Source organism: Schistocerca serialis, chromosome 10 (assembly GCF_023864345.2).
Source record: "Schistocerca serialis cubense isolate TAMUIC-IGC-003099 chromosome 10, iqSchSeri2.2, whole genome shotgun sequence".
Classification (NCBI taxonomy): domain Eukaryota; kingdom Metazoa; phylum Arthropoda; class Insecta; order Orthoptera; family Acrididae; genus Schistocerca; species Schistocerca serialis.
This window is the reverse complement of record NC_064647.1, coordinates 164,832,875-164,858,442: the sequence shown is the minus strand read 5'-3', so window position 1 is coordinate 164,858,442 and position 25,568 is coordinate 164,832,875. Positions and strand designations below refer to the sequence as shown.

Here is a 25,568-nt window from a genome sequence, read left to right as displayed (position 1 = left end):
AGCGAGACCAAAAGCTAACAGCTCTCTTCTCGCCAAGTAATGACACGCCACGCGGTCAGTCTAACTCACCCTTCTTCGACTGGAGCACAGCTGTGGACGCTTCCCGTACCGGCGGCCGACTGCCATCCTTTTTCTTCTCCAGCCTCTTCCACGTTCCTCGTTGCCCGGAAAACCCAAAGATGCCATTTCCGCCACCAACCTTGCGCAGATGGATTTCTCACAAGTACCGCAAACCTCTTTGCCTACTTGACCACTACGAGAGTTGGCTATTCTGTACAACTGCTGCTGAATCTGTACGACTATCACAGACTTTCTGCAGCAGACTACGCCACCGTCTAGCAACGTGATACACAACCACATTCAGTTAATCACACCACTATGAGAGTTATGAGAAAGAGAAACGAGGAAAAGAAAGAGAAATGCTAGTGAAAATGGGCTACCGGACTAATGAAAGGTGGCTACAGAACCCTTTCAACTTCTATATCACCAGAGACAGAACAATATTTTAGTTGGATAAGGTGTTCTTTTGAGGAGGTTTTGCACATATCATGATCATGAAATCATTAAAGTAGAAAAGTGGTTAGAAGTATACTGACAGAAAAAAATCGCAACACCAGAAAAATATTTAATTTACAGTAATGAAATTTTGGGAACATATTTGTCAATGTATTTCCGAGTTTAATATTGGAAGACCACAGGTTAAAGTAACCGCGAGATAAGCCATTGCAAATGTGGAAAGCTGGAACATTAGTAACTGATGTAGCCGCCAGAATGTTGAATGCAAGTATGCAAACATGTATGAATTAGTTTGAACAAGTGTCGGATGTCAATTCGTTCTATGCCCGTTCCACTTGGTCGATGAATACGGGCTTATGCTGTTTGTGGGTGATGCTCGAGTTGTCGTCCGATGATGTCCCATATGTGCTCGATTGGAGACAGATCTGGTGATCGAGCAGGACAAGCAACACATAAACAGGCTGTAGAGCACGTTGGGTTACAAAACTGGAATGTAGGCGAGCGTTATCCTTTTGGAAAACACTCTCAGGAATACTGTTCTTCCTCGCAGGGTAGCTCCCCTACTCCCCCAGTGTAAGTTAATTTAATTTAGGTCAAGTAGTGTGTAAACTTAGTGACTGATGACCTCACCAGTTTGGTCCCATAAGGCCTTACCACAAACTTCCAAAAAATACTGTTCATGTCGTTGGAGCTGGAAGTGATAGAGGAATTTACTTACCTGGGAAGCAAAATCACAAGAGATGGTAGAAGCCGGAAAGAAATTGCGACCAGAATACAAAAGGCCAAAATTGCATTTAATCGGAGAAGAAACTTACTCACTAACAACAACATCAGTCTGAAAAGAAGGAAACATATCATGAAAGGTTTCGTTTGAAGTGTGGCCCAATACGGATGTGAAACTTGGACAATCGGAAGAGAAGGCGGCCCTGGAGATGTGGTGCTATAGAAGGATGATGAAGATGAGCTGGAGAGACAAAGTAACAAATGGAGAGGTGCTTAGAATAGTACAGGAAACCAGATCTCTGTGGAGGCACATCCAAACAAGAAGAGACAAATTTGTAGGGCACATACTACGACACAACAACATCATTGGAAAAATAGCAGAAGGAGCTATTGAGGGAAGGAATCGGCGGGGGTGACCAAGGATATCACACATGCAACAGAACAGGAATGATCATGAAAGACGTTGGACGTAACACATACGTGGAAATGAAGAGGAAGGCACACAGAAGAGAGGAGTTGTGGTCTGCTGCAAACCAAAATCAGGGTTGAACACTAAAGGAAGACTGTTCATGAGCGGCAGCACAACAGGTCAAAACTCGAGATATAATTACCAATTTGCATTAAGGGTGCGTGGAATAACCACGACAGCGCTCCTACTGTCATACGAAATCGCATCGGAGACCGTAACTTAAGGTGCAGGTCCAGTGTGTCTAGCAAACTCACTGATTGGGTGCAGGCTCTCAATTGGCCTACCTGCAACCAACACACGGCTATCACTGGCATCGCAGCAGAACCACATTTCATCAGAAAATACAACAGTGCTCCACTGCGCCGTCCAATGAGCTCTCGCTTGACACCACTGAAGTCACAAACGGCGATGGTTTGGGTTCGGTGCAATGCACGCTACAGGACGTCTGGTTCGGAGCTTTCCTAGAAGTAACCGATTTGCAAGAGTTCGTTGTGTCACTGTGGTGCCAACTGCTGCTAAAGTTTCTGTTGCAGATACAGTACGATGGGCCAGAGTCATACGCTGAACACATTGCTATTCCAATATTGTTAAAGGCTTTCGTGGCCACTTGTTGACAAACTGCCTATTGGCTTCTGTCTCGGGTTCTTCGGTCGACGTTTGTATTATGATTTTACTGACGTTTCACCAGCACGAGTGGCTGGCATTGTCAAAGATTCACCTTCCATTACCGGTGGTGAACTGGAGCCGAGCTCGCGGCCGCAGACTTATATGTACCTGGCGCGCCAACGTCCGAGGGCTTCTCCGCGGTAATTTCCGGCATAAGAAATCAGCCTCATTCTGCCAACGGCCTTGTCAAAGAGGGCGGAGGAGCGGATAGAGGTTCAGGGCACTCTCTTGTCCTGGGGGTGGGAAATTGCCCCTAAAGGCGGAAGAATCAGCAATGATCAACGACATGAGGATGCAGAAGGCAATGGAAACCACTGCATTAAAGACACGTAACGTGTATCCACAGGAGATGTGGCCTGTAATTGAAGAAGTGTCATGATGATCTCTCCACTGGCAAAAGATTCCGGAATAGTCCCGCATTCGGATCTCCGGGATGGGACTGCCAAGGGGGAGGTTACCATGAGAAAAAGATTGAATAATCAACGAAAGGATAACGTTCTACGAGTCGGGGCGTGGAATGTCAGAAGCTTGAACGTGGTAGGGAAACTAGAAAATCTGAAAAGGGAAATGCAAAGGCTCAATCTAGATATAGTAGGGGTCAGTGAAGTGAAGTGGAAGGAAGACAAGGATTTCTGGTCAGATGAGTATCGGGTAATACCAACAGCAGCAGAAAATGGTATAACAGGTATAGAATTCGTTATGAATAGGAAGGTAGGGCAGAGGGTGTGTTACTGTGAACAGTTCAGTGACCGGGTTGTTCTAATCAGAATCGACAGCAGACCAACACCGACAACGATAGTTCAGGTATACATGCCGACGTCGCAAGCTGAAGATGAACAGATAGAGAAAGTGTTTGAGGATATTGAAAGGGTAATGCAGTACGTAAAGGGGGACGAAAATCTAATAGTCATGGGCGACTGGAATGCAGTTGTAGAGGAAGGAGTAGAAGAAAAGGTTACAGGAGAATATGGGCTTGGGACAAGGAATGAAAGAGGAGAAAGACTAATTGAGTTCTGTAACAAGTTTCAGCTAGTAATAGCGAATACCCTGTTCAAGAATCACAAGAGGAGGAGGTATACTTGGAAAAGGCCGGGAGATACGGGAAGATTTCAGTTAGATTACATCATGGTCAGACAGAGATTCCGAAATCAGATACTGGATTGTAACGCGTACCCAGGAACAGATATAGACTCAGATCACAATATAGTAGTGATGAAGAATAGGCTAAGTTCAAGACATTAGTCAGGAAGAATCAATACGCAAAGAAGTGGGATACGGAAGTACTAAGGAATGACGAGATACGTTTGAAGTTCTCTAACGCTATAGATACAGCAATAAGGAATAGCGCAGTAGGCAGTACAGTTGAAGAGGAATGGACATCTCTAAAACGGGCCACCACAGAAGTTGGGAAGGAAAACATAGGTACAAAGAAGGTAGCTGCGAAGAAACCATGGGTAACAGAAGAAATACTTCAGTTGATTGATGAAAGGAGGAAGTACAAACATGTTCCGGGAAAATCAGGACTACAGAAATACAAGTCGCTGAGGAATGAAATAAATAGGAAGTGCAGGGAAGCTAAGACGAAATGGCTGCAGGAAAAATGTGAAGACATCGAAAAAGATATGATTGTCGGAAGGACAGACTCAGCATACAGGAAAGTCAAAACAACCTTTGGTGACATTAAAAGCAACAGTGGTAACATTAAGAGTGCAACGGGAATTCCACTGTTAAATGCAGAGGAGAGAGCAGATAGGTGGAAAGTATACATTGAAAGCCTCTATGAGGGTGAAGATTTGTCTGATGTGATAGAAGAAGAAACAGGAGTCGATTTAGAAGAGAGAGGGGATTCCGTATTAGAATCGGTCAAATAGGCAGAAGGGATAGATAACATTCCCTCAGAATTTCTAAAATCATTGGGGGAAGTGGCAACAAAACGGCTATTCACGTTGGTGTGTAGAATATATGAGTCTGGCGACATACCATCTGACTTTCGGAAAAGCATCATCCACACAATTCCGAAGACGGCAAGAGCTGACAAGTGCGAGAATTATCGCACAATCACCTTAACAGCTCATGCATCGAAGCTGCTTACAAGAATAATATACAGAAGAATGGAAAAGAAAATTGAGAATGCGCTAGGTGACGATCAGTTTGGCTTTAGGAAAAGTAAAGGGACGAGAGAGGCAATTCTGACGTTACAGCTAATAATGGAAGCAAGGCTAAAGAAAAATCAAGACACTTTCATAGGATCTGTCGACCTGGAAAAGGCGTTCGACAATATAAAATAGTGCAAGCTGTTCGAGATTCTGAAAAAAGTAGGGGTAACTATAGGGAGAGACAGGTCATATACAATATGTACAACAACCAAGAGGGAATAATAAGAGTGGACGATCAAGAACGAAGTGCTCGTATTAAGAAGGGTGTAAGACAAGGCTGTAGGCTTTCGCCCCTACTCTTCAATCTGTACATAGAGGAAGCAATGATGGAAATAAAAGAAAGGTTCAGGAGTGGAATTAAAATACAAGGTGAAAGGATATCAATGATACTATTCGCTGATGACATTGCTACCCTGAGTGAAGGTGAAGAAGAATTAAATGATCTGCTGAACAGAATGAACAGTCTAATGAGTACACACTATGGTTTGAGAGTAAATCGGAGAAAGACGAAGGTAATGAGAAGTAGTAGAAATGAGAACAGCGAGAAACTTAACCTCAGGATTGATGGTCACGAAATCAATGAAGTTAAGGAATTCTGCTACCTAGGCAGTAAAATAACCAATTACGGACGGAGCAAGGAGGACATCAAAAGCAGACTCGCTATGGCAAAAAAGGCATTTCTGGCCAAGAGAAGTCTACTAATATCAAATACCGGCCTTAATTTGAGGAAGAAATTTCTGAGGATGTACGTCTGGAGTACAGCATTGTATAGTAGTGAAACATGGACTGTGGGAAAACCGGAACAGAAGAGAATCGAAGCATTTGAGATGTGGTGCTATAGACGAATGTTGAAAGTTAGGTGGATGGTTCAAATGGCTCTGAGCCATGCTGTGGTCATCAGTCCCCTAGAACCTAGAACTACTTAAACCTAACTAACCTAAGGACATCATACACACCCAAACCCGAGGCAGGATTCGAACCTGCGACCGTAGCAGCAGCGCGGTTCCGGACTGGAGCGCCTAGAACCGCACGGCCTCCGCGGCCGGCAATTAGGTGGACTGATATTGTAAGGAATGAGGTGGTTCCACGCAGAATCGGAGAGGAAAGGAATATGTGGAAAACACTGATAAGGAGAAGGGACAGGATGATAGGACATCTGCTGAGACATGAGGGAATGACTTCCATGGTACTAGAGGGAGCTGTAGAGGGCAAAAACTGTAGAGGAAGACAGAAGTTGGAATACGTCAAGCAGATATTTGAGGACGTAGGTTGCAAGTACTACTCTGAGATGAAGAGGTTAGCAAAGGAAAGGAATTCGTGGAGGGCCGCATCAACCCAGTCAGTAGACTGATGACCAAAAAAAAAAGGCCCCTCTCTATCACTGGTAGAACCCTTGGTACGAGCTTCGGTAGAATCCTCTTTTTATCCTCGACGTTTTGGAACATATTGGTTAGCGCATGCTGTCGCGTCCGTAGCGAACCATCCGTAGCGAACCGCACCGGAATTGACCGTGAAGGCAGCGGGGTGGGGTTGGAAGGAGAGGAGGAGGTTCTGACGTTGCGCTTGATAATGGAAGCAAAACTGTGGAAAGGTCAAAAGGCATTCACTGGATTTGTCGACGCTCGACAGTGTAAAATAGCGCAAGATGATCGAAATTCTGGGAAAAATATGAGTAAGCTAGTATAGAGAAAGTCATGAAATATACAGTCCACCGCTCGTGGTCGTGCGGTAGCGTTCTCGCTTCCCGCGCCCGGGTTCGATTCCCGGCGGGGTCGGGGATTTTCTCTGCCTCGTGATGACTGGGTGTTGTGTGATGTCCTTAGGTTAGTTAGGTTTAAGCAGTTCTAAGTTCTAGGGGACTGATGAAAATAGCTGTTAAGTCCCATAGCGCTCAGAGCCATTTGAAATATACAATACGTGCAAGATCCAAGAGGAAAAAAATAAGAATGATTTACAAAGGGTATAAGACAACGATGTAATCTTTTTCCAGTGTGTTCAGTATAGGCAATGAAAGAAGCAGTGACGAAAATAAAAGAAAGGTTCAAGAGTGGGATTAAAATTCCGAGTGAAACGATATCAGATGGTTGATGATATTGGCACAGTCAATGAAAATGAGGAATAATTGCAGGACCTGTTAAATGTAAGTCGGATGACCAGATACTATAGCTTGAGAGTAAACAGAAAAAACACGAAAGTAATGAGGAGCAACAGGTATGAGATGAGCGATATATTTAACATTAAGATTGGCGGCAACGAAATAGTCGAACTAATCGTGATACCTTGGAAGGACAATAACATCTAGTGTATGAAGCAAGGAGGACGTAGAAAGCAGACTAGTATAGGCCGAAAGGGCATTCTGGCCAAAAATGTAGGCCTTCATTTGAGGAAAAATTTTTGAGAACTACGTTGATGCATAGTGTGAGTGAATCACGAGCACCTTAGGTGCCTCTTAATCGAGAGCGTTTAATAAACGGCATTAAATATAGTTGTGTGAAGTAGTTACTATAATGAAGGAAATAATAAAACATATATTTCCTCTCCATGTGAACTTGTCCCGCAAGCACATTGCCGTTAGGCCATTGCTAGGTTAGTGTGTCGGTGACTACCTGTCGAAAAGTAATCTTTCTTTCTGCATGTTTCTTAAAATGTGTGTGTGTATGTGTGTGTGTGTTCGTGTGTTTATAAAAAAAATGGTTCAAATTCTTTTTTTTTTTTTTTTTTTTTTTTTTTTTTTTGAATTGTCTTGTGTTGTACTAACTGTTAGCAAGTGGTTGAAAACTTGGGTGACAGCTAATTTTACTTTTCGTTTCAATATTCTGTGTAGGGGCTCGGTGGTATTATTACATTGGACATTATTATTATATTAATACCCTTTTGCAGCGTTATTCTATTATTTTATCTATTAGTGTAAATAATGAATTGCTTAGCATGTATACTTGGTCATTCAACATGGTTTTTCTTTCTGCTTTGGTTTCCGTATGTGGTAATTTTCTTGCACGATTTGGAGGTGTTTTTTGTGTTCATCCTAATTATTTTCACGTCTTTTTTTTAAAAAAATATGTAAAAATCAGCCAACCTGTTGCATAGGTTTCCTATATACCTTGACCAGGTTTCGTCACCTCTAAGGGTAACTTCATCAGAAGGTAAGGTAATTACCTAAAATAATTTTTTTTTCTTTATTGTCATTTTGCACCTCATTCAAAATGGGCTGGCAGCGGAAAATTTTACTCCGCTCTTCAGCCACAAGCAGTGCAATAAAAGAGACAACCAATGAATACCAAAAAGTAACACAATGGCGGTTAAAAAACAGCAGATACAGTAATTATAAAACATTAAGCCGTTCACACTTGACGAAAAACAAGAAAACTGTCGGCACTGTGCACAAACACTGATGATTTAGACGACACACGTGAACGAAGGAGCGAGGGCGGCGGAAAACACTGAATCACAAACACAACGGCACACACACGAAAAACTGATGGCGATGATCTCCGGCGCGCGAATGTCCTGTAGCGGGACTTTGAATTTCGCCGCGCTACTCTCGTTCCCTCAGATATAAATTATACCGTCGCAGCTGTATGAGCGCTCGACTCGCTATTGTCTCTAGAGAGCGGAAGTTCAACTGGCTCTGAGCACTATGGGACTTAACATCTATGGTCATCAGTCCCCTAGAACTTAGAACTACTTAAACATAACTAACCTAAGGACATCACACGACACCCAGTCATCATGAGGCAGAGAAAATCCCTGACCCCGCCGGGAATCGAACCCAGGAACCCGGGCGTGGGAAGCGAGAACAGAGAGCGGAAGCTTATTTATTAGCTAGCCTTGGTCGGATTAAGACGAAAAAACTTATTGGTGTGCAGACGTATTGTGGAAGTTTATATGAAATTTGGAGGATGGAAGCAGCAACGTAAATACATTGCATTCAATATCAAGATGGTTTTAATTTGTATACATTAGTAATTCCTGGACAATGAAATTTATTGCAAGATTTCGGAGCATCTACGACTTTTCACGCAGAAATGAAGTAGGAGATTTTTGGAGAACAAGACCTGGACGCTGCACGAGAGAAGACATGTTAACATGGTAAAGAATGAACTCTTATCTACGCCATTTCCCCTGTAAATCACATCTTGTTATTCTCTGTTCTCTTTCAAATAAGGTTTGTAGTGGAAATTAGTTTGACTTCTGCTTAGAAACGTCACAAGAACCACCCCAACAATAGCTTTTACGAATCACAAAGTCCGATAGCTTTTCTGTAATACGAAGTCCGATTTGCATTTTATTCGTTCCCTTCTTCACGGTCATTATCGATTTTAAAACCCCTTTTTATTCACCATTTCTTCCCACACATTCAACCTTTTCTTTTCTTCTTTTTTATTACCCACTACATTCCACTTAACGTGTGCGAGTCCGGGGACCTGCCAAGAGAGGAAGAAGGTGGTGGTGGAGGGAGAGGGGAGGTCAGAGATGGTAATGGCAGAGGAGATGGGGGGAGGAGGGAAGGTATGGGGGGTAGGGGAAGCCCAGGGGAGGAGGGGGGGAGGAAGGGTGGAGGGAGGGAAAGGAGAGAGAAGGGAGAGAGGGTGCACTGAGGACAAAAAATGCAGGAAGTGGGAGGGGTGGATCAAAGTTGATAGGAGCGGTAGATGGAGGGGAGGAGGACATCATCAGGGAGGGGGAGCTGGCGGAAGCCACCTTGGGAGAGGGTAAGGAGAGTGGATAGATGGAGAGCAGGTGGGACGTGGGAATATAGGTATGGCAGTGGACAGGGATGGGGATGGGAGAGGATGGAAGAGACGAGTGGGTGAGGGGGATCTAGTTTACAGGAGGTGTAGAGGATCTGTATCCATTCGAGGAAAAGGAGGAGGTGGGGGAATGGGATAAGGGCGTACAGGATCTGCATGGGGGAGGGGAGACAGATGCGACAGGCGAGGCGAAGAGCATGGCGTTCGAGGATTTAAAGGGATTTGTAAAAGATAGGAGGGGCGGAGATCCAGGCAGGGTGGGCGTAGCAGAGGATAAAGCAGATGAGGGATTTATAAATGTGGAGGATGGTTGAGGGGTCCAGACCCCATGTACGTCCTGGAAGGAGCTTGAGGAGACGGAGTCAGGAGTGTGCCTTGGCTTGGATTGTCCGGAGATGGGGGGTCAAGGTAAAATGAATATGTTTTTTTTTCTTTTTTTTTTTCTTTATTGTGATTTCATGCCCCTGCCCCATATGGGCAGGGGAGGGCTGTCAGCAGCACAATCCGCCGCTCTTCAGCCGAGTGACATGACAACTAAAACAAGAATAAAATAATACATACATAAGGAGGTAAAAAAAGGGGAACATAAAACAGAGTAAGGGGAGAAAATGGAGGTAAAAATCACTGACATGTGGAAGTTCATTGGGGACAGTTAAAATAGTCACCAGAAAGTTTAAAAAACACAGTGTGCGATTCTTAAAACACAGAGAAGACACTGGATGCGCATGCACAGTTTAAAAGTTGGCCACAGTATTAAAAACACTCCAAAAACAACACACTTAAAACCCACTTGGAGCACACACGACGAAGAGTAAAACTACCAGGCGGGACATGCCGAGGGAAAGGGCAGAGAGGATGGAAAAAGAGGGGAGAGCATGGGGCAGCTGGGGAAGCGGCGGGATGAAGAGAGGAGGGGCAACCGTGGGTGCACGAAGAGGCAGGAGACACATGGGGCGGGAGAGGGAAAGGGAAGACAGGGCAGGAGGGAGTGCAGAGACACTGAAAGAAGGCACAAGAGATGGACAGGGAGTAGGAGGGGAAATCCGCTCAGAAGGAGGGAGGGGGAGGAGAGGGAGCCCTGAGGAGGAGGCAGGAAGAGGGGGTTAGAGTTGGTAGGAAGGGTAGATGTCAGGGCGAAGCTCATCATCCGGGAGTGGTAGACGGTGGAAGTTGTGTTGGGAAAGGAGATGGAGGGTGTGGAGATGGAGAGAGGGAGGGACACAACGGTAAAGGCGCGGCAACTGGGTGGGAGTGGAGAGGAAGGGAGACGCCAGGGGGTGAGGGGGATCAAGGCGGCGGACAATATATAGTGTGCGGATGTGTTCAACGAAAAGGAGAAAGTGGGGAAAGGGGATGAGGTCATAGAGGATATGCGTGGGGGACGGAAGGCGGATGCGGAAGGTGAGGCGGAGTGCATGGCGTTTGAGGATTTGGAGGACTTTATAGAACCGGGGAGGGGCGGAAATCCAAGCGATGCTGGCATAACAAAGGATGGGGCGGATCATGGATTTGTAGGTGTGAAGGATGGTGGAAGGATGCAGACCCCATGTCCAGCCGGACAGGAGTTTCAGGAGGCGGAGGCGGTTGTGAGCTTTGTTTTGGATGGTAAGGAGATGGGGAGTCCAGGTGAGGTGGCGGTCGAGTGTGAGGCCAAGGTATTTGAGGGTAGGAGTGAGGTGGATAGGACGGCCGTAAATGGTGAGGTAGAAATCATGGAGGCGGAAGGAGCGGGTGGTGCGGCCTATGATGATCGCCTGGGTCTTGGAGGGATTAACACGGAGGAACCACTAGTTGGATGAATATGTCAGATTAAATTCTTAGCTAATAAAAGTTACATTAATGTAAATGAGTGTGAAACAAATAGTACTTACATGAAGAACATATCGTCAAAGATGTACAGTGATTTAAGAGCTGAGTTGCTCAAGTTGTACATTAAAATATAAAACATAATGTTCTTCAAATGGTCAAACATTAAAACGTAAGTAACACCGATGTGGTGTGACGAGACTGACTGTGTGGCAACTAGTCACGCTGCCAAGTAAACGTAATGTAGGGCGCGCCACAAGCGGGCCACTAGTAACGTGAGCAAGACAGTTTTGTATATTTCTGAAGTAAATCACACGTATAGCCAATATAGCTATTAACAAAAATTAATTTTACAAATTATTGAGTAACATTTACAAGTGAGCTTCAAACAGGATAAAATAGTACAAAATTCGCTACGTTTTACGTAGCACAGGTATAACCAGAGTTGAATACGACTGGAATTACATACGTAAAGAAGAACAACAGTTCATTACCAGCTTAATTCCCGTCGCTTCGCAATCTTCCTCTCCCTGGACCTCGAACGAGCTTATGACCGCGTATGGCATTCAGGTCTCCTCTTCAAGCTCCAAACCTTCGCCCTTCCCATTAACTATGTGCGTCTGATCGCCTCCATTCTTTCCGCCGTCTTTCCTATATCACCATCCATAACACAGATTCCCACACCTTTTTGCCCTCCGCCGGTGTGCCCCAAGGCTCTGTCCTCTCCCCCCTTCTGTACCTTTTGTACACGGCGGACATGCCGCCGCCGTCACCCCCCGTCCACCTTCTCCTGTTTGCCGATGACACTGCCTTCCTTGCCCTTGCCCCCACCCTGCAGCGCTCCAACACCTTCTCCAATCCCATCTTGACCGGTTCACCTCTTGGTGCAACCAGTGATTGCTCAAGGTCAATCCCTCCAAAACCCAAGCGAACATTGTAGGCAAAACCACCACTTCCTTCCGCCTCCTTGATTTCTGTTTCACCATCTATGGCCGTCCTGTCGCCCTCACTCCCACCCTTAAGTACCTTGGCGTCACCCTCGACCGTCGCCTCTCCTGGACTCCCCATATCCGGACAATCCAAGCCAAGGCACGCTCCCGACTCTGTCTCCTCAAGCTCCTTTCCGGCCGGTGTAGTGTAACGACGTAAGTTTTGTATAAATGGTTTTCTTTGGACATATGACCATGTGCAGACTTCGTCACCTACGTCAGTTACAACACACTTCAAAATTATTTAAATTCTTTTAAAAATTTGTCTCTGAATGGTTCTTGAACGAAACTGTAATTAAAACATCATCATTTGAGTCGTATGCGCAGAATTACGACACTCAGTCCAATTGGTTTGCGCAAACTTTTTCAATTTAGATGTCGTTTGTTTCTTCTCAGAAATTATATTAATGCATGTGATCTGATTTAATAAATATTAGAACCACATTGAATAAACTTTCGAGATTCAAACTCGCGATGAACGTTGTCAAAAATTAATAATCTTGTCAAATAAATTATGTAACATAATTCTTCATAAATAAATTCTTGGAACACGTATTTAAACTTTAGTAGCATACACTAGTTTATTATCTTCCTACAATAGACGTGAACCTGAGCCTTGACAAGACAGAACTGACCATTTACAACATGATTAAACTTTCTATGACGTCATTGTTGTACAAACATTACAAATTCGTAATTTTCAATTTTTAGAAGCACGACGCAACAACTCGGTTTCAGGACCTTCTGTTACTCTTTGGCTGTTGACCCACGATGTGTAGTGGCCAGCAATTTTCTCTCTGGTCCCGGCAGTGAAGATGCTGTCTCCATTCGTTGCGCCGCCCTCTCCGTACATGAAACATAAAAAATAAATACAAACTTTAGACAATTCACAACCATTACAAATATTACAAAAATACATAAACAAAAAACTAAATTAAACTTATATTCACCTGCAAACTGGACTGACACTGGTGGATGGGTGACGCTTCAATTTCGCGTCCCACTACACCGTACATGGGGTCTGGACCCCTCCACCATCCTCCACACCTATAAATCCCTCATCCGCCCTATCCTTTGTTACGCCCATCCAGCCTGGATCTCCGCCCCCCCCCCCTACCTTTTATAAATCCCTCCAAATCCTTGAACACCATGCTCTCCGCCTCACCTATCGCATCCGTCTCACCTCCCCCATGCGGATCCTGTACGATCCATCCCCTTCCTCCACCTCCTCCTTTTCCTTGAAAGGATACAGATCCTGTACACCTCCTGCAAACTTGATCCTCCTCATCCGCTTGTCTCACCCATCCTCTCCCACCCCCACCCACTGCCGCATCTGTATTCCCATGTCCCACCCGGTCTCCATCTCTCCACCCTCCTTACCCTCTCCCAAGGTGGCTTCCCCTCCCTGATGATGTCCTCCTCCCCTCCATCCACCCCTCCTATCAACTTTGATCCTCCCTCCCACTTCCTGTGTCCTTTCCTTTAGGCACCCTCCCTCCCTTCTCTTTCCTTTTCCCCCATCCCCTCCCTCCACCCCTCTTCCCCCGGGCTTTCGTTCCCCCTTCCACCCTTCCCCCTTTCTCCCCTGCCCTTGGCATCTGCTCTCCCCTCTCCCTCTCCTATCCCCCTCCTCCTCTCTTGGCAGGTCCCCAGACTCGTACACACTCAGTGGACATTCGTGCGCCAGAGATCATCGCCTCTGTGTGTGCCGTCGTTTTGTGCTTAAGTGGTTAAGTGTTATTCGTTTTGTGCACCTACGTTCACGTGTGACAATTTTCGTTTCTGTCTGTGTCCAAGTTTCTGAACAATTTTATCTTGGACTCTACGCCCGTGAACGGCACCTTGTATTTTAAAATGTGTTTGTCTCCGTTTATATGTCCACCATCTTTTTTTTTTTGTCTAATTGTCTTCATTGTATCTTTGTGTTTCTCTGCGGCCAAAGAGCAGCGTAGTATGATGCTGCAGGCCTGCCTGTATACAGGTTTCAAAATGACAATAGAGAAAAAAAAACAAAAAAAACCAGTTCATTCCCAAGTCCTTTTGTCTTCCCGTCCTCTGCCTTCCCCTCTCGCGTCTGCCCAGCACCCCCACCCCTCTTATGGGTCCTCATCCCATTGGCTCCTTTCCCCCTTCCCCCTTCGCTTTTCCTCACCTTTCCCCCCTTTTCTTTATTCTCCCATCATCTGTCCAGTTTCCCCCAACCTGCTCTCGGCTGTGGTATGTCATATTTTAGTGCAGTGTTCCAGTGACTGTTCAGTGTTGTTTCGTCTTTCCAAGTGTTGCGAACAGAAACCATTCTGTCGCAGGGTGTGAATTTTATGTCTTTTGCGAACAGAAACAAGACTGTTGCCGTGTTTTTTTAATTGTCTGTCTATTATTTTACCTGTCTGCTTCGTATGTATTTTATTAGCATCATCATCCCTTTGTTCTATGTTTTAAGTTCCACGATTTTTTCGCCATGCTACCCTTTGTCTCCGATTTTATCGCCTGTTTTTTTATTATATATTATCTTCACATTTTTAAACCAAAGTATGTAGGCTGAAGAGCGGCATAGTAAGCTGCTGCAGGCCCGCCCCCTTCGGGGGGAATCGAAATTCAATAAAGGAAAAAAAAAAGGAATTATATACGTAATGAAGAACAACAGTTCATTATATGGCAAAATTTGAAAAGAAAGCTTGCATAACTAGGGCACAGAGGTCATCTGCTAATGAGCGTAACTTAACAGAGGTAAAACAATGTTTCTGAAAAGGAGGAGAGAACCTGGATTATAAGTATCATAAAACTGAGAGCACCGGTTTAAAAGCATTAAAAAAATTTCTATTTTTCAACTGTCATCTTTATTTGGTGTGTGCCTGAAAATTTCAAGTTCTTCCAAGACATCAAGTTTTCTCCCTTTCTTTTCTCTATGCAGAATTATCATGTCGTTTAATTCTTTAGGTTTACGCCCTGTTGTCAAAAGATGTTCGGCAAATGTTGAATTGTACACATTAGTGCCTTTTTTGCCTAAAAGATCTTACGTTGAAAGCTCTGCCTGTCTGTCCAACATAAAATGATGGAAATGTATTACAGGATATTTTATTTACCCCTGAGCTACGTAAAGGTTCGTTTGACGCTTTTAGATTATGAATTAAATTTTTTTGTAAATTATTGTGTGTGGAGAAAGCAACTTTGCAGCCATATTTTTTAGTTAACAGACGTTGAATCCTATACGATATGTTACCTAAAAAGGATATTCAGATGTACTTTTTATCATTATTATTAGTTTGACCAGTACCTAAAGTGGTGACTCTTTAGTTTTTTCTTTAAGGATGTTTTCCACTAGTGAGGGTTCGTAGCCGTTATTAAATGCTATTGTCTTAATTATATCAATTTCTTTCTGCTGTTTTTCTGGTAATAAGGGAGTAACCACGGCACGGTGAATTGCTGAATGAAAGAAAGCTTTCTTATGAGATTGAGGGATTGTCGAGTCTGCTGGTACGGTATGATCAGTACTCGTGGGTTTTCGAAAAATATCAAAAATTAATTTATTCTCTATTATCGCCTACTTCAGATCTAGGAAATTTAATTCGCGGCGTTCATTTTGTAACTCACACATGAAACTAATTTTTTCATGGAGGTTATTGAACAAATTGAACAGTTGATCTACGCCTTCATTAATGCCATTGTATATATTCAGAATGTCATCTACGTATGCGAACAGGATAAAATACCTAATTCTGTGGAGTCGTACCTACTGAAGAATTTGTCTTCGAGCGAGTTGATGTAAATGTCAGCTAAAATTCCCGCTAGCGGATTACCCATTGCTGGGCCGTCAAGTTGTTTATACAGTTTGCCATTAAACTCGAAGTAGTTATATTTTACTACCAATGACAAAAAACGTATGAGATCAGTAATCTGTTCGTCTGTTATATCTTTTTTATAGGTACGAAGGTTATTCTCCAAAATTTCAACTGTATACAGGATCGGTACATTAGTGTAAAGGTTAGTAATGTCGAACGATATTAACTTTGTCTCCTGATTACATTCCAAATTTTTTATTTTATTAATCAGTGCTTGACTATTTGTTATTGAATAATTATTCTGAAATATGTATGATTTTTTAATCTTGTTGTGAAGGAACCTGGATAAATCGTGATATCTGCTACTAATACTGTTTACTTTTGGACGGATAGGGTGGTTTATTTTATGTACTTTGATTTGAGAACGAAGTTTGGGAGTCTGGGGGTTCATGTCTATCAGCTGTTTCTTTTGAAAGGGCTTTAGCAAATGTTTAGCCTCATTTATAGCACATCTGATTTCGTTTTGTAGAGCGGGAGTAGGGTCCTCCTCTATTTTAGATACATTACTAGCCTCGAAAAATTCTAAGGTTTTACAGATATATTTATTCTTGCTAGAGATAATTATAGCACTGCCTTTGTCAGATTTAGTAACTAAGGCGTCATTGTGCTTTAACTTTGCATTGATACTTTTGATTAATTTAACATCTGACTTGTTGAGCAATTTCCATTTTTATACCATCTAGTCCAATCTTAAGATCTATAACAAGGTTTTCAATTACATCTGGCTCTGAGACATTAGGCATTACCTTATATTTAAGCCCTTTGTCCAGGAGAGTACTTTCTTCTCTGGTAAATTGTATTTCCGTTTTGTTTATCACTCTAGTAAAAAATTTATGGTCAGACATTTTAGACACTGTAACATCACGTTTTTCTACTTTGGGTACAAAACTTTTTTAATTTACCTAGTTTCTTTTCCTGTCTAGCAGATATTACATTTTTACAATCGTTTATCCATTCAGTGATAAAGATCCAGAATTCATCTATTTGAAAATTGTAAACGGTTAGTTAGATTTAAGTAGTTTTAAGTGACTGATGACCTCAGATGTTAAGTCCCATAGTGCTCAGAGCCATTCGAACCATTTGGATCAGAAACACGCGAAGTAGGAAGTGGTTTGCAGCAGCGCCAGCTGTAGGTAAGTGCGGGCGGTATACCGCGACAATACAGCCATTGCAACGTTGCCTCGCCTGGAGAGTTTTGTATATGTGCCGCAAGGCATAGACAAGCCCAAGAGATTGCCACTAATTAATTAATTTGTGGTAAGATCTTATGGAACGAAACTGGTTAGGTCATCGCTACGGACAAGGCACACACCCATGCCCGAGGGAGGACTCGAACCTCCGAGTCCGCAGCTGGTGGTCTCGCGGTCACGTTCTCACTTCGTGAGCGCGGGGTCCCGGGTTCGATTCCCGGCGGGGTCAGGGATTTTCACCTGCCTCGAGATGACTGGATGTTTGTGTTGTCCTCATCATTTTATCATCCTTCATAAAAGTGGCGAGATTGGACTGAGCAAAGGTTAGCAATTTGTACGGGCGCTGATAACCGCGCATTTGAGCGCCCCACAAACCAAACATGATCATCATCATCGAATCTCCGACAGGGGGAGCGGCACGGACCATAACAAGACGCCTCAGACCGCGCGGCTACCCCATGTGGCAGATCGCAACTCCGAAGGTTATAAATTCCTAGCCATTTTACACTAAAGCCACGTCTGTTAGTACCGCACCTCTATCGTATAGTGGCTGTGAAACTTGGGCTCCATCCAGAATGCTGTTCACGGACCACAGTTCGACTCTGTGTCAGGGAAGTCCACCTTGAAACCATGGGTCCTGGAGCCATACCGCGTTGGACTAGCAGCGGCCTTGGGAAGCAGCTGGCGAGACAGCAATGGGTCACTGGCGTTACGTAGCTGCCTATCGCCTGCTGGAAAGCACAGTGCATGTGGACCGTGTCACAACACATGTTGCCAAAAAGTAATGAATCTAAACTTAGATGCTGCACTACCACACCTAAACTTCTGCACTGTGTATCCCAGTAACCAATAACAATTTCCAAATAAATTAAAAAAGGGTGGTGGTTCAGAACATCTTACTTGTTTTAAAACTTTTCTATAACTTACAAGCAACCTTCTCACTGCCTGCATTCTTTTCACTAACTCTGTTACTCCTCCATCCACTCCAACTTTTTCCAGTGCTGTCCACAGTAACCTCCTTGGCACAGAATGATAGGCCTTTTCTAAACAAACACCAAAAGGAGATTTTAATTTTCTTACTTTCATTTTCTGACACAACTGGCGTACACAAAAGGTGTTATCAATGCAGCTTAATCCCAGCAGTAAAACCGAATGTCCCTGCAATACAACAACATCAAGTAGGAATTTAATAACAGTGACTGTAAGAGTTAAGCCATCTTTTATACTTCTTCTCTATATTCTAATTGGGTGTCTGTGCATATAATGGTAAATTTTTTGCCTGTGTCAACTTATGCCTTGGGAAGCCAGCATTTAGACAGAGCACCAGACGTCAGCCGAGAGATCTTCCTGTGTTATTCTCAAGGGAGCATGGGTCACTTGAGAAGAACTCTGCACGCTGTAGGAGGAGGCGCTGACCCAACTCAGAAAAGGCAGGTGTGCAGCTGGCCAGCATATTTCCAGCCCAGGCGTCGGTCTAGCACCCACAGTCAACTTGTCCTGCGTGCTCTAGGAAACAGGACAAAAATTGCTAGAAACGATGACCCATGGAGACTCACCAGAATAACCGGAAATATGAGTTTCTACATTTGGGCGGCCGAAGACTTCCGGGATAAGAAGTCATCCTCATTGTGCAAACGGGGTTGTCAAATACGGCAGAGAAGCGGACAGAGGTCCAGGGCAGTCTCTTGCCTTTGGGGTGCAAAACTGCCCCTGAAGACGGGAGAATCAGCGATGATCAACGACTTGGGGCTGCAGAATGCAATGAAAACCACGGCATTAAAAACGCATAATATGTATCCACAGGACACGTGTCCTGTAATTGAAGAAGTGTCATGACGATCTCTCCATTGGTGAAAATTTTCGGATTAGTCCCCCATTCAGATCTCCGGCAGGGGAATGCCAAGGGGGAGGTAACCATGAGGGAAAGATTGAAAAGCAACAGGAAAGCGTTCTATGAGTCGGTGCGTGGAATGTCAGAAGTTTGAATGTTGTAGGGAAGCTAGAAAGTCTGAAAAGGGAAATGCTAAGGCTCATTCTAGATATTGTGGGGGTCAGTGAAGTGACATGCAAAGAAGACCAGAATTTCTGGTCAGTTGAGTATAGGGTAATATCAAACTCGGCAGAAAATGGTATAACGGGCGTAGGATTCGTTGTGAATAGGAAGGTAGGACAGAGAGTGTGTTACTGTGAACAGTTCAGTGGTAGGGTTGTTATTATCAGAATCGACAGGAAACCAACACCGACAACGATAGTTGAGGTATATATACCGACGTCGCAAGCTGAAGATGAAGAGATAGAAAACGTGTATGATGAAACTTCCTGGCAGATTAAAACTGTGTGCCGGATGGAGACTCGAACTCGGGACCTAGCCCCAAAACCACTGCTCAGCTAAAAACAGCCATTCAGGGTCGCCCGCAGCATCGATGTTCCGTCACTTCAGCGGGTCTCGCAGAACATCGCTATTCGTCTGCGCCGCATCAGCACCAGTGGCGGCAGGCATATCGAACATGTTGAAACGCCCGCTAGACCCGCTGGGCAAAACAGGTGATTAGGATTGTGGAAAGGGCGAAATAACGTTGGGCTCAGTTTCACCTTAAAATTGTAATTTATTATAATTTAATAACACATTTACAACCAAAGTGGCTCATAGCCGAACCTTTACAACTATGAGTTTCAAAATCGAATTCTTCCACGGCAGAAGGCCTCCAAACAAGACATCTTAAAAAGCAAAAAGATGAAAATGCATTTAAAATTGCAAATAAAATAATATATATATATATATATATATATATATATATATATATATATATATATATATATATATATATATTGACAGCTAGGCTGAAAGCCTCAAGGCAAGGGTGGATAGACAAACATAAACAAGATGCAATACAAACGGCTGAAGGTCCGCAATAAAATTTTCAAGATTTCAAAATAAATTACCATAGCCTTTGAAAGGGAGAAGGTCGCAATGTTCAAGCTTGAAAGGTAATTTTAAGAATAAGGTTCCAAGCCACAATGTTTAAGGTTGAAAGGTAATTTTAAGTATAGGGTTCCAAGGCTGAAGGCCCACAATTAATTTTCCAAAATTTAAAAAAAATGTATAACCATAAGCCTTAAGTTTTAAGTAGCTGAAATCGGCCTACAAGAAAGGACAACACAACGGCAATAACTTTTCAGCAAATATCCACTTGCCGGAATTCGAACTTACTTACATAAAACACAGTAAAACCAAGATTTTGTTTTTAATCATTAGCTATGAAACTTCTTGGCAGATTAAAACTGTGTGCCAGGCCGAGACTCGAACTCGGGACCTTTGCCTTTCGCGGGCAAGTGCTCTACCAACTAGCTACCCAAGCACAACTCACGCCCCGTTCTCACAGCTTTACTTCCGCCAGTACCTCGTCTTCTACGGCTATGATAGACAATGAAACACCGGTGAGAAAGCCAGTAAAGACAACAGCACTCAGAAGCCTCCAGGGGGTCGGTCTGCCCTCGTTCACTTAGGTGAGACAGATGGTGAGCCCAACTACACTTAATGCATCAGAACCCAAACAAGGGACAGCCACGGACCGACTGACAAACGACTTGCTTGCCACCAATTGGTAAATGAGAATTCAAACACAAAATGCTACGGGCGTGATTATCTACAATCAAATATGAATATGTATTAAGCTGTAAAAACTACACACTGTGTTGGACAGTGACAACAGGTGAGGGAAGGACACTGCCTGAAATTACGTTAGTGGCCAGGGCAGGTAAGCAGCACACTAATGGCCACAAGGCAGAAAACCCCGCTGGTACACTTGAATTGTAGTCAACCAATTTAGTTAATTCCACCACGTGGCGGCTAAATTTGAGCAACACAAACACTCGGTATTGCTCACAGGAAAATCTCCTCAACAGCGAACCACCGAAACGAACCACACAACATGAATCGACGTGGCTTGGGTATTTGAAACCACTACTCAACTTTGACGTCCTGGGTCGGTAAGCCACGAAGCTCGTAGCAATGGGACAGCTCCACACACGCTCCAGTAATGCGCAGGGGCCGCCAGCGGACCCAGCCGACTGCACCACGCGGAGATAACCTCCCTGGTCCGCAGCAACTGACCGACTACCCTCAGAATGCCGACAACATCTAAATAGTCGTCGTTGGAAATAACACTAACGACACACGCAGCTGACTCATGAACGATCGGCGAGCCAAAACGCGTCGTCTCGTAGGAGGACCGACCGACGATCCACGAGGACAGTGGCCCGGCTCAAGTGATGTCATGTCGACGCAGACCTCACTGCTGCTCCAACCCGACTGCACCAGTGCCGCGTTCCAACTCCCCGACTGGCATGTCCGGACTGCACTCCAGACACGTACCAACTGACTGGCTGGCAGCCGGAACTCGCGACCTGAACTGCTTACGACAGACCACAACCGGGAAGTAATGGCAGTCGAGCAAAGGTACTACGAGAGGGGATATATACGAGGGCAGTTCAATAAGTAATGCAACACACTTTTTTTCTCGGCCAATTTTGGTTGAAAAAACCGGAAATTTCTTGTGGAATATTTTCAAACATTCCCGCTTCGTCTCGTATAGTTTCATTGACTTCCGACAGGTGGCAGCGCTGTACGGAGCTGTTAAAATGGCGTCTGTAACGGATGTGCGTTGCAAACAACGGGCAGTGATCGAGTTTCTTTTGGCGGAAAACCAGGGCATCTCAGATATTCATAGGCGCTTGCAGAATGTCTACGGTGATCTGGCAGTGGAAAAAAGCACGGTGAGTCGTTGGGCAAAGCGTGTGTCATCATCGCCGCAAGGTCAAGCAAGACTGTCTGATCTCCCGCGTGCGGGCCGGCCGTGCACAGCTGTGACTCCTGCAATGGCGGAGCGTGCGAACACACTCGTTCGAGATGATCGACGGATCACCATCAAACAACTCAGTGCTCAACTTGACATCTCTGTTGGTAGTGCTGTTACAATTGTTCACCAGTTGGGATATTCAAAGGTTTGTTCCCGCTGGGTCCCTCGTTGTCTAACCGAACACCATAAAGAGCAAAGGAGAACCATCTGTGCGGAATTGCTTGCTCGTCATGTGGCTGAGGGTGACAATTTCTTGTCAAAGATTGTTACAGGCGATGAAACATGGGTTCATCACTTCGTACCTGAAACAAAACGGCAATCAATGGAGTGGCGCCACACCCACTCCCCTACCAAGAAAAAGTTTAAAGCCATACCCTCAGCCGGTAAAGTCATGGTTACAGTCTTCTGGGACGCTGAAGGGGTTATTCTGTTCGATGTCCTTCCCCATGGTCAAACGATCAACTCTGAAGTGTATTGTGCTACTCTTCAGAAATTGAAGAAACGACTTCAGCGTGTTCGTAGGCACAAGAACGAACTTCTCCTTCTTCATGACAACGCAAGACCTCACACAAGTCTTCGCACCCGGGAGGAGCTCACAAAACTTCAGTGGACTGTTCTTCCTCATGCACCCTACAGCCCCGATCTCGCACCGTCGGATTTCCATATGTTTGGCCCAATGAAGGACGCAATCCGTGGGAGGCACTACGCGGATGATGAAGAAGTTATTGATGCAGTACGACGTTGGCTCCGACATCGACCAGTGGAATGGTACCGTGCAGGCATACAGGCCCTCATTTCAAGGTGGCGTAAGGCCGTAGCATTGAATGGAGATTACGTTGAAAAATAGTGTTGTGTAGCTAAAAGATTGGGGAATAACCTGGTGTATTTCAATGCTGAATAAAACAACCCCTGTTTCAGAAAAAAAATGTGTTGCATTACTTATTGAACTGCCCTCGTAGATACGCGATGCTAACGCCGCTCACGGTCAGGCGAAGCAGCAGCTCAGTGACAGTAGTAATTTAAATTAACGTAGTGAGCTGGAAGTACGTTAAAAACAGTGTGTAGAATACATGATGGCGGGCCATGAGCCACACACGGCTCACATGTCATAGCCTATATCCGAATATCTGTAGTTGAATAAAGTGTGTGCACGCCGTGGTACGTAACTAATTTACTTCGTTTTATATAATCTGTAAGTGTCACTCTGTATGTAAGCATGAAACCGGTAAGTAAATAGGTAACATTAAAATATCCAGAGCACAGGATACTTTGGTCATATTAATAGCAAGAACTCATTTCTCATACACTTTTCGCTGATACAAACACAGTTTGTTCTGAAATATGAGAACGAAAATAGTTACTGAACATTTCGTGTTAGTATAGGCAAGAAAAATTACGTATACGTATAGAACTAATTCTGTCACTGAATCTGCAATTATCTACCTCTAGTTTTAAAAATGAAAGCTCTTAGTGCTGTATTAATTTAAAATGTGATTGTAATTGACTTCACAAACGAAAGAGAAACACGGGCAACAAAGCTGCTTAGTACTCGGCCACAGCGCCGAATGTTGGATGCCGTAGCTAGTCGCTACCAAATGTCGAACTACGAGTAGCGTTCAATAAATAATGCAACACATTTTTATTCTTTGTCAATTTCTTTCGAAAAAATGCAGAACTCGTTGTGGGACATCGTGCAATATTCCCGCTTCACCTCCTATAGTTTCATTAAGTTCACATAGGCAGCGGCGCCATACGTAGTCTTGAAAGTGGAGGTGCGCTCCAAGCAGAGAACAGTCATTGAGTTGCTTTCGGCGGAAAACCAGAGCATCGCAGATATTCATAGGATCTTGCAGAATGTCTACGGAGAAGTGGTAGCGAGACGACTGTGATTATCGCAACAAGGTCGCGCAGACCTGCCCGATCTCCCACGTGCCGTCCGGCCGCGCACAGCTGTGACTCCTGCAGTGTTGGGACGTGCGGACACTCTCATTCGAGGTGATCGACGGATCACAACCAGACACTTCGCTGCACAACTGGACGTCTTGTTGGTAGCGCTGACCCAGGTCGTCCACCAGTTGGGATGGTCAAAAGTATGCGCCCGTTGGGTTCCTCGCCGCCTAACGGAAGACCATAAGGAGCAACGAAGAACCACCTTGCGCACTACGAGGTCGATCGTGCCGGCCGGTGTGGCCGTGCGGTTCTAGGCGGTTCAGTCTGGAACCGCGTGACCGCTACGGTCGCAGGTTCGAATCCTGCCTCGGGCATGGATGTGTGTGATGTCCTTAGTTAGGTTTAAGTAGTTCTAAGTTCTAGGGGACTGATGACCATATATGTTGAGTCCCTTAGTGCTCAGAGCCATTTGAACCATTTGAGGTTGATCGTGACAATTTTTTGCTAAACATTGTCACAGGCGATGAAACATGGGTTCATCGCTTCGAACCGGAAGCAAGACGGCACTTCGTGGAAAAACAGTTCAAAGCTGCAAACTCAACCGCCAGAGTCATGGTGACTGTACAGGATGGACGGATGGGATGGGATGTGTGCGTGATTAAGTCATCGGGATTTGGCGAAGCATGTTAAAAACGAATCACATAGCCAGGCTTAGGGAGTCAAGGCTGAGCCAGAGCATAGAGTTTTGCGAAGGACCGTTCGCGAAGCTAACGAAAGTTGGTGTCTGCCAATCGGGTAAGTTCGAGCAACATGCCAGCTGCGATACTAAGTCTACGGCGCCGCAGCACTAGCAGAAGCGGAAGATGTTCACTGCTACCGGGCGCGCGTCCAAGAGGGAGAGGCCGGTGGCGGGTGGCCGATACTTCCAGCAAGGCCACGCGGCTTCCTCTGCCCTGATTGGTCAGGACCGAGAAACCCATGGGGGCGGCAATGGAACTTTTCAGAGCGTGGGTTGGTCAGCAACGCCTGGGACGGCGTTACTTCGTCAGCTCATGAGGGAGGCGCGTGATCCAGATTGCCTGCCTTGGTGCTAACTTACTGTTGCTAGACCGTGGGACGAGAAAAGTTACAGGCAGCTGACGCTACTGGCCGAGGCTTGACCGTAACAAGAAAAATGAAGTTACTGTTTGATAGCTCATTCAATACAGTAAAATCCCCTACTGTCTGGGTCACCCTTACATGACCGTCTTCTTGGACTCTGCATGGTTTACTCCTATGCAACAGTGAACTTTGAAGTGTACTGTGCTACCCTCAGGAAACTGAAACAAACATCTTCAGCGTGTAGGTCGCTACAAAAGTACAAACGAAGTTCTCCTACTGCATGACAAAAAATGGTTCAAATGGCTCTGAGCACTATGGGACTTAACATCTGAGGTCATCAGTCCCCTAGAACTACTTAAACCTAACTAACCTAAGGACATCACACACATCCATGCCCGAGGCAGGATTCGAACCTGCGACCGTAGCAGCAGCGTGGTTCCGGACTGAAGCGCCTATAACCGCTCGGCCACACCGGTCGACAGACTTTTAGGGACAATTGTCCCACCGAAGGGTAAGAATGTGACATGAACATCCGTGTGCCCCCACAGCCCTTTTTTAAACTGTTATTTAGTACCCAGTGTCTGCTCTCTTTCATGCTTTGTCGCAATCTGAG

At 44.8% G+C, this 25,568-nt stretch overlaps 1 protein-coding gene across 1 annotated transcript in view; it reads right to left on the bottom strand.

Annotated features, from left to right (window-relative positions):
- Positions 1 to 25,568, bottom strand: part of LOC126424935 (cuticle protein 6.4-like) — a 245,477-nt gene that overhangs the window by 219,508 nt on the left and 401 nt on the right. The window lies entirely within an intron of this gene.